Below are 9,716 nucleotides of genomic sequence, written 5' to 3' on the forward strand. Positions count from 1 at the left end.
TTAAAAGAACATTCCTTCCCAATTCGTTTCAACTCGTATGCCATGTAGATTATTAGTCCCTGAACATCCAGCCCCAGGTGGAGGTAGAGGGAAGTTCCTTAGGAGTGTGATGGGATTGGAGCTGGGGCTACCGTACAGGGAAGGCCAGGAAGAGGCACCAGGGAGCCGGAACTGGTTTGGGGTGGACTGGAGACCAGCTGCTTCCATTCAGATGGAAGCAATGGCTGCAAGAGACAAGGTTCTGGAAAGATCACAGGGCTAAGGGATCACAGGACTAGATGCCAGCCTTCTAGTTCTGCACTGATTTGCCGTGCACCTCTGAGGAAGTCACTTAATCTCTGAGAGATAGAGTTTTTTCATATATTTGGAAGGGATCATTACACGCTCCTTAACCACCTTATTGAATTATGTGCAGTATATAGGAAGGTACTTCCAACAATTAGAACACTTTATAAGGAATCTATTCAAAGGTGAGAAACAAGGAAATAGCAATTACTAAGCACCCTCTATGTACCAGGAGTTGTGTTCAATATTTTTTATAAACGTGAAGTCAATTCGTCTTCACAAAAAAATGTGAGATTGGCATGTCCGCTTCATTTACAATGGCGGAAACAGACTCAGAGCGTTAGCCTAAAGCTCTTCGTCACAAAGCAGTGAGTGGTGGGTGGTAGAGCCAGGCTGAAAACCTGAAAGAATAAAATGCGTGTCTGAGAAGGCAAAGTGTAAAAAGAAAATGGGTTACAACCTTAGATCTTAAATAGAAATGTTCAGTCAACCCGAGCATCTGGTTGGCTGATACATGAAGATATGCGTTAGCACAGCTTATGAACATTAACGTGAAAGCTTCATATTTTGTCATCTGCCCATTTCTCTGCACAGTTCTCATATTAAGGAAGGGAAATCTCTAAGTATACAGATAGTGTCGAAACTAGGTTTTTGAATGAAGTTCATGTTTACGAGTCCTGCCATTAGGTTTGTATGATCTTGATATGTTAGCAGTTGACGGGTGATATGGAGCTTCCCGCTCACGACTTCCTTGTTTCTGCCTTGTCACCGTGAGACTGGCTTTGGTGGAGTTTCTGCCTCCAATGGTAACAATTGTTTCTTGCTCCTCCATTTCTGTTCAGGGCTCTGTGTTCTGCCCCGGATAGTGGAGATCCCAATTGCACACAAATGCTTTGCACACTGTGAGCCCTAGTTCACCGTGTTCGGTCTGGAGATGAAGTTATTGATGGCTGTTTATGAGAGAGACAAAGTGGAGCAGGGTTTGGATCAAGAGACCAGAAGCCAGTCCATCACCTGCTCCCTCGGTGACCTCGTTTCACCTCTTTATGCTTCAGTTTCTCCATCTGTTGGTGGAAAGAGTGATACATGATAGCTTGCTCTCCAACTGTCATGAACATCTTTGTAAAGCACTGGGAGATGCTAGAAGGAGCCTGAAAGACTCAGGCTTCCCTTTGTGCAGTAAAATAAAACCTCGTCGGATGGTCTAAACATTACAGAAAAGATCTTTTTTAAATAGAAAGATGATCTTACACCTGAAAAAGTACTTGCGTTTCTTCATTTATCAGTGAATGGTGTTCCGTGAAACCCACTTGAGTGGCTAGACCTAAATGTTCACTTAAATAATAGATAAGTATAAGCATGTACAAGGAACACACATGGCTGTTATTTCTGCTAGGTTACTTTTCAATCATAGAATGCATTTTTATACTACTTTAAAATTTTCTTTCAATATTTATTTTTGAGACAGAGAGAGAGAGAGATTGAGAGAGAGAGAGTCTGAGTGGGGGAGGGGCAGAGAGAGAGGGAGACACAGAATCCAAAGCAGCCTCCAGGCTCTGAGCTGTCAGCACAGAGCCCTATATGGGGCTCGAACCCACAAACTGTGAGATCATAACCTGAGCCTAGGTCAGACACTTAACAGACTGAGACATCCAGGCCCCCCTATCCTACTTTTAATATAGTTAGTGTGCTTGCTGTCTTGCTGTCACCACACACAACATACACACACACACACACACACACACACACACACACATCTGTGGTGGAATTACAGGGAGTTGGTATCATCACCCCTATTCTATAGATGAGAAAACTTAAACCAGGAGAAATGAATGGATGTCAAAGTCCACACAGGTAATTAGAGTCAGTCAGAGCTGTGAAAATAACCAAGTCTCTTGTCTCAAAATCTGGTGCTTGTCCCTCTCAACTTCATTTTTGAGAATACTGAAGACCGAACTTTTTTCCTTTTAAAAAATGTTTCTTTTCGTAAGTTTTATTTATTTCGAGATATAGAGACAGAGTGTGAGCAGGAGAGGGGCAGAGAGAGAGGGAAGTATCAGCGAGGCTCAAACTCATGAACCGTGGGACCATGACCCAAGCCTAAGTCGGACACTTCACCGACTGAGCCACCCAGGCGCCCCGAGATTGAACTTTGCTCAGTCTCTGTTTTTCTACGTCTTTTTTCCTCCTTGCTGATATAACAAGGCTGCTGCTGCCATCTGCACACTCCTCCTCTGGAGAGTGGGACCCTCTGAAGGAATCCTCTCATTCCTGGTGCTCTCAAATAAGGGTTGCGGCAACGTGAGAAGCCAGACACGTCTGTTTGCTTGTTAAGCTTGTTTCTCGTCGCAAGGCCGGAGAAAAACCTGCCAAAAATTACATCACTGAGTCACTGGGACCTCCAAACTGCTTTAAGTGGAAGAGCCAGTCAAGCTGCACAAGTAATATTCAGGCTGAAATAGCTGCGTCGTGATGCTATTACGGACATGCGTTTGCTTTGTATGTGCTTCTAAAGTGTATCCAGGCTTAAGAATCAGAAGGGAAAGCATGGATTGAACACCAAAAGAGCACTTGAAACTGGCATTCTTTTTTCCTATGGGAATTAAATTGCAAAGATCATCAGAGACTGATGTAGAAACCCAGAAAAGCTACAGTTGATGAGGCGCAAACTCCATTGTTTACACACATTCACTGATGACCCCTGTTCCCTGCATGCCCTTTGCTGACACAGGTTGCTATTACAATTCCTTGCGAGGAGCTATCCTCTTAAAAAAGAGTTCTACTGAGATTTAAAAAAAAATCTTTTTAATGTTTATTTATTTTTGAGAGGTGGGGGAGGGGCAGAGAGAGAGGGAGACACAGAATCTGAAGCAGGGCTCCAGGCTCTGAGCTGTCAGCACAGAGCCCGACACAGGGCTTAAACTCGTGAACCACGAGATCACCACCTGAGATGAAGTCGGTCAGGCTTAACCGACTGAGCCACCCAGGTACCCCTCTACTGAGATTTTTGAACACTGAAACAAAGAAATCTGCAAAGGGGAACCCCAACATGACAGACAGCTAGCCTGCTGCTGCTGGCCACAGTCTGGCTGCTGACGCTCAGACAGAATGACCCCTCTCAAAGATGCTCCTCTCTGCCCCACTTGATCTCGTACTGCCAGGACCGGCGTCCCTGGGAAATTGCCCTGTAAAATGAGCAGCTCCTTTTCGACAGCAGACTCCCAGCTGCTCCCTACCTCTGAGGCTGCTGTTGGGCATGACAGAGCAGCTGGCCCGGCCTGGCTTGGCTCTCTTGCTGCTGAAGGCCTATTAAGAGCCAGAGCTGGAAGGCACAGGTAGGCAGGAGCGATGCGGGCAGACGAGGCGGCGCGCTGCCCTCCCACCTGCATGGTCTTCCCCGGCTTGACTAGATGGGGTGGGTGATTTGAGGGTTCGGTGCCCTTCCCTAGAATAGCAGTCTTCCCTTCTTTTCCTGCCTCGTGCCATGCACCTTCACCCACCCTAAAGTCCTGGCTGCACACAGAACACTGCCGCCAGCCCTTCCCCCAGGAGCTGGAAGGGCCAGATCTGGCCCAGCGCCAGGCTCTGAAGAAACAGCACAGGGCAGAGAGAGGCGGTGGGTGGGGCAGGGAGCCTTGTGTTACACATTCAAAGCCTAATTTTGGATCAGAGTCATACTTGTAGCCAAGCCTGAAAGATCACTGAGGCCCCAAAATGAACCCACAGCTCCGAGGCGGGGCATGGGCAAATCCTCAGCAATCTTGCCCACACGCTGCTCTCCTTACAGAGGTTACGTTAGCCTTGTTTGGATTTTCAGTGGTATTTTTTTAAAGCAACATCAGTAGTCTTTTTTGCCTCATGCCAGCTGAGGGCAGCGCACGTTTCCTGCCCCTGTATCTGTACCCCTTCACAAGCCGAGGTGCCCACGGGGAGCCTGGGTTCCTCGCGCCACTGCCCCCTGAGTTGGGCCCAGAACGCACCCTCCTGCTTGCAATGGCACCAGCACAGACAATAGACCAGCAGGGCAAGGGCTGCTGCAGGTGACAGAGCAGGCACCTTCAGGCGAACAATAAAAACAACTCTCTCTGTCCGACCAAGTGGAGAAGAAGAGGGGAGACCCGATGGGGCGCTGGCCTCTGGGAGCCAGGAGAGAGGGAAGGGCTGCTCCCTCTCCTTCCAAGGGTGTGGGCACTTCCTTCGGAGAATTTGCTGCTGCCAAGAGCAGGCTGTCGCCTCCCTGGAACTGGGGGTATGGGGATGCTTGTCTGCAGAGCCGGCCGGCCCACAGCCCGGAGCAGCTGGTTGTAATTATGCACTGCAGCTTAGGAGGAAGTTGCTGGCTGGCTGCGGAGCGTGTGCTGGGCCTGGCTGCTCGCTGGCTGCTGGGCTTAAGGGAACAATGGAGATAGAAGCCAGTGGCAGCAGGGGAAGGGGAGGAGCAGGACAAGGGTGAAGACAGGCAGAAAGAAAGGGCCGAGCTGCTCCCAATGCCTAATGTGGAGGAACCGGGGGCTGCCCTCCAAGGACCCCTGCTCCCGTTCCCAGGCGTAAAAGCAGTCTGCGCCCCTCTGTCAACAGCCCCCCTGACTTTTTTTTTTTCTAAACTGTACCTGCTGAACGCTGGATTTAGAGAAGTGTGCCTGGCTGACATATTGAATAGCGCTCCTCAGCCTGTTTAATCTAAATTGACTGCATCTTCGCAGCAGCTGGCCACGGGGAAAAACAAAAGAATCCATGATGAAAATGGCAGATCTCTCCTGACTAGAAAGTCCTACAGCAGCAGCAGTTAAACATTTCAGTACCTTGGTAAAGGCTGCGCGCAGATGCTGCTTCAGGAGGGAAAGCAAAAAAGACAACTTCACTGAAGTGAATGGTGGGTTCATTAACAAGTCACCCTCCCCCACCCCCGCCATTTGGCGAAAAACTTATTCATGTCTAGTTTTTTATACTTTCCAAGGTTTCTTGGGTGTTTTCTAATTGGAACAGAGCAGGAAAATAAACGTAGAGGAAGGGGGTGGGAAATGGGGGTCGGGGGACTGTCTTTGCTGCTGTTGTGTCTGGAAGCTCCAGGAGTCACCCCTGCAGGGATCTTCTCCATGGCCAGTCCCGTCCGCGTCCGCGTAATCTCCTGCTGTTCCCTTCCTCGCTTCTGTGAGGAGGTCACCAGCAGCACCCATGTGGCTTGGAGTTCCCAGCAAAGTATTCAGAATCCCAAGTTTTTGCCAGCTCGGGGAACAATGTCAAGGCCCCAAATCAGACAAGTGGACAGGCCTGAGATTCCTGTGGCCTCCTGATGACCCCTCTCCGCCTGTACAAACTCCTGATTTATGTCGCTTTGAAAGGGCCAGTGTCCTACCTGATATTGGGCACCCTTGATGTATAAAAGTGACAGCCATGCACAGTGACACATTATTGGCTTGGGCTGGTAAATGACGAGGCAATTTCATTACTTTTCCCCCTTGTCCATTGCCTACCACAAGATGACTTGAAATGCTATCAATCAGGAGGCGTGAATGCAGGGAAGTGCCAGCCTGTATGTGGGCACGGCAGCCTTGTTCTCTAATGATTAATGAAAAGAAATGATGACACTATTCTTTTTAGGTCTGATTGCTAGGATCTCCTTATTGCCTGGGTGGAGCTATTGTGGTGACAGGTCAAAAGGATTTTCCCCGGTAGGTTGCAAATAGGCACTATTTTTTCTTCCTTATCCTTCTCTTACCTCTGGCTGAAGTCCTACATTTTCTACCCACACGCAAACACACAGCGTTCATTCCTAGAACTATGCTGTTCGATACAATAGACACTTCCCATTTATAACACTTAAAATTAATTAAAATTAAATAAAATTGAAGATTGGGCTCTTCAGTCATCCTAGGAATATTTCAAGTGCTCAGCAGCCACATGTAGCTGGGGGCTACCGTATCGGATAGCACAGAATTACAGAACGTTTCCATCGTTGCAGAAGCTTCTATTAGACAGCCTATCTTTCTGCTCAATAGCATCTATTTGCTCTTGTATCTCAGGACTCCTGTTCCTTTCAGAATCTTCTACCAATAAGTTCTATAAAAGGCGAAACATATTTTTTTTTTCTTTAGCCGCAACTTAAATCAAAACTAACCCGCTTCCTCTAGGCTCCTAAGGGAAAGTTCCCCAGCTACTGTGCTGGTAGAACCTTATAGTTAGTTGAACAGGGTGTGGCATCAGAGACACTAAAAGCACAAGAGTTAGCAGGATTAGTTTCCAGCAGTCTGACCCTAATGTATTCCTTCAGATAATTTTTCTAGACAGTTCTTAATCATAGCTGGGGGAGCTATTCTGAGACCAAGTGGTGAGTCAAGAAAGATAGCAGGGCATCTCCATAAAAATTTGCACAATAAATGGAGAGTAATAGCTCCTTTAGAACTGCATGGTATAAGGCACTACAGATTCCTGCAGTGAGGCTTTGAAGTTGGGCGGAGATACACAGAGCCATGAAGTACTTTGATGCAGGGGGAAGCACCTTCAAAGCTTGCAGGGGGAGAGAGTACAACCACTACCTGTAACAATTGTTCAGGTCCTTTGTGTGTGGGTTAGGGGGGGCAGGGATTGGACCACACAAAAATTAAATAAATAAACCAGAAGCTGCACTGAAAGCACTGTACACAAACTAACTACAACCAAAGGAAACCAAGGATAGGATATTTAATTTAACACTTCAGCAGGGCGCCTGGGTGGCTCAGTTGGTTAAGTGTCCGACTTTGGCTCAGGCCATGATCTCACGGTTCGTGAGTTCGGGCCCATGTCAGGCTCTGTGCTGACAGCTTGGAGCCTGCTTTGGATTCTGTCTCCATCTCTCTCTGCTCTCTCTCATATATAAATAAACATTAAAAAAAAAAAAACCATCTTTAAATGTAACACTCTCGCTGGAAAATAAAGCATTGTACCAAAACTTTTATTTATTTATTTTTTATGATCTTATTTAAAATAAAACCCTTGTTGGCATATGGTATATACTTTTAATATTTAAAATTTATCACTTTCATTTTCCTTTTTACACAATTTCCAAATCTGCTTTATTCTCATCTTTCTTGGGAATAAGATCAACTATATATCTTATTAACAAGTTAGGCAACATGAATACATACTTTATCCTGAGCCTCTCACAATTTAATTTACAACGAGAGCATCCAGAGTGCAAGCTCTATGACCATGTTATTATTCACAAATTCTTATGAACTTTTATTCTGCCCCATTGTGGTGTGGGTATCGGTGGGTAACAGAGCATTCTTGGAAGGAGATAAACAGGATATTACCAAAGTTGCTTTCTTAGTCCAAGCTGCCTTATTACTAAGCAGCTGTTATGTATTACAGCCACAAACCTGCACTACCAACTGGCCTGATTTTCCTATTTTTCAGGGAATAAATGTAGGCCGGGACTTGTTTGAAAGTGAAAGCTAAAACAGGGAAAGAAAGTAAGAAAAGACAAGACCCGTCAGATCCAGCTTGGAACGTTTCCAAGGTAGGAGTCAGAAACGTTTCAGAGTAAGAGACCCTAGCACTTTTCTTTTTGACCCCAGTGGGAAGTGTGGGGTGGGACTGGGGAGATGGGTTGTGTTTAATGTTCTCATTGGAGCATTTCGGAAAATCAACTGGAGACAGTCTTCTAATCAGTGAGGCAGGGAGACAGTCTGATAAGAGTGGCCAGCCTGAGAACCAGCAAAACCGGGTCCCTTTTCAGCTTTTCTCCCCGTGCCCTGGGCTGCAGACCCCGTCTTTGAGGGAAGCAGACCCAGGCCCAAGCAACCTGTGATGAGATGTTTGGCCAGTTTCGGAGTCAGTAAACCTCCCATGGCAGCTGAAGGTCACGGAGCCTCTGGCTACAGCCACCAGCTCTCTTCTTACACTAGAAGTGTCCTCATGTAAGCTGGAAGCAGGGCACGTGGGGAGCAGGGAAGCAGGAGGGCATCCTCCAGCCCACCGCTGGCTGAGGCAGACTCACTATTTCACTCAGAGTGCAAGCAAGAGAGGACTAAATGGTACCCTGATCCTCAGCGAACAAATACTCTGGAAACGACGCTCCTTCATAATGAAGCTGGCTGTTTTCTTTTTCTCTAAGTCTTCATAAATCATATGCAGCAGTGTTGGCATGAGTCATATGGCTCGACAGCAAAGCTCCTGCTAAGCCACACAGCTGCACGGGACAAAAATACCTCAGTGAATAGAGTGTGTTTGTCCTGCATGGTTTATGGTATAAATAAGAAATCAGCAAAAATGTAGGGGTTCCCCAGCCTCTCGTTTCTGAGTCTCATAACCCCTCGGCTGCCTCCTCCGTCCCTGAAATTACTTTGTGTTGACCTGCACCCTCCACCTCCTTGCCTTTGGGAAGAAAGAAAAGGGTGTGATCAGTGGCATTTTCGAATACTGATGGTCTTACTCATTGATAAGCGACATTTTTAGTCAACATTCAAGGTAAAGGTACTTGGTCTTTGAATTGTAATGGAATGATGAATGACAACTCCTTATAAAAGGCTTTGCAAATGGATGGGGCAGTAACGTGGGACACAATGAAATCACGGAGGTGTGACCCCAACCCTGAGCTCACCCTTGGTGGGTCTGGGGGCCTTTGGGGGATCAGAGGTGCCGTCCCTTTTCTTCAGGTACTCTGTGTCTTTGCAGGGATATGTCCAGATGGGGTCTGCTCCAGCTCCTCGAGGCCCATTCTGGGGCTGCGGAGGTGACCCAAGCATGCTGAGTTCATGCCACTCCACAGCCTTCTCCTGCAAACCTTTCCCCACCTTTCTGCCAGATCACAGGTGAGCCCTAGGACTCCCACTCTCCCTTAATCCTCTCTCTGGCTTAGAACTTCCAGAATCTTCTTTTCTGGCAGCCCACTTGGTATTATTTTGGTTAATATTTAATAATTTCACACCATATCCACTTCTTCTCTGTCTTCTTTGGATGGGTCCTTATGTCTTCTGTGTTATTGCCTCATCGAATAATGAAATTTCTGACACTAAAGTGTGCTGTTGGAATGCATTTGCCTCATTAATGGAGGTATCACTGTATATGTGGGTCATTTAATGTCTGTTAGGTGACATGTCTCATTTACCTTCACTTAATATGTATTTAGGGCTTTGGTTTGAAAAGATGTATTTTTTTAATTAAATACATATTTTGAGTCCTGACATCTGACATGTTTTGCTTATATGTAAAATGTTTATATAATTTGCCTATCTAAGTTCAGTGAAGTATAAAATACCCTAATGAATGGTAGTAAATCATTTTGCCCATATAAACCTCTATTTTTTTTGTGGCTAGACTAGAAAAAGCTAAGACTTTCTTAACATTCCAAGTACAATTGCTTTTGGACTTGCTTCCCCCAATGCACAAGGTAAATTCCTGCCTGCAATGATGATGCTTTGGAACAAGTTTCCAGCACATTTCTGCTGTGG

The 9,716-nt window shown here is 46.4% G+C and overlaps 1 long non-coding RNA gene across 1 annotated transcript in view; it reads left to right on the plus strand.

Annotated features, from left to right (window-relative positions):
• Positions 1–9,071, plus strand: part of LOC121029467 (uncharacterized) — a 132,949-nt gene extending 123,878 nt beyond the window's left edge. The window contains exons 3-4 of the long non-coding RNA XR_005789739.1: positions 7,681–7,783; positions 8,941–9,071. This is a non-coding gene — a long non-coding RNA (uncharacterized LOC121029467). The remainder of the gene's footprint in view (positions 1–7,680; positions 7,784–8,940) is intronic.
• Positions 9,072–9,716: the final 645 nt, after the last annotated feature.

The sequence above is a fragment of the Herpailurus yagouaroundi genome, unplaced genomic scaffold (assembly GCF_014898765.1).
Source record: "Herpailurus yagouaroundi ecotype Mexico unplaced genomic scaffold, PumYag 28, whole genome shotgun sequence".
Classification (NCBI taxonomy): domain Eukaryota; kingdom Metazoa; phylum Chordata; class Mammalia; order Carnivora; family Felidae; genus Herpailurus; species Herpailurus yagouaroundi.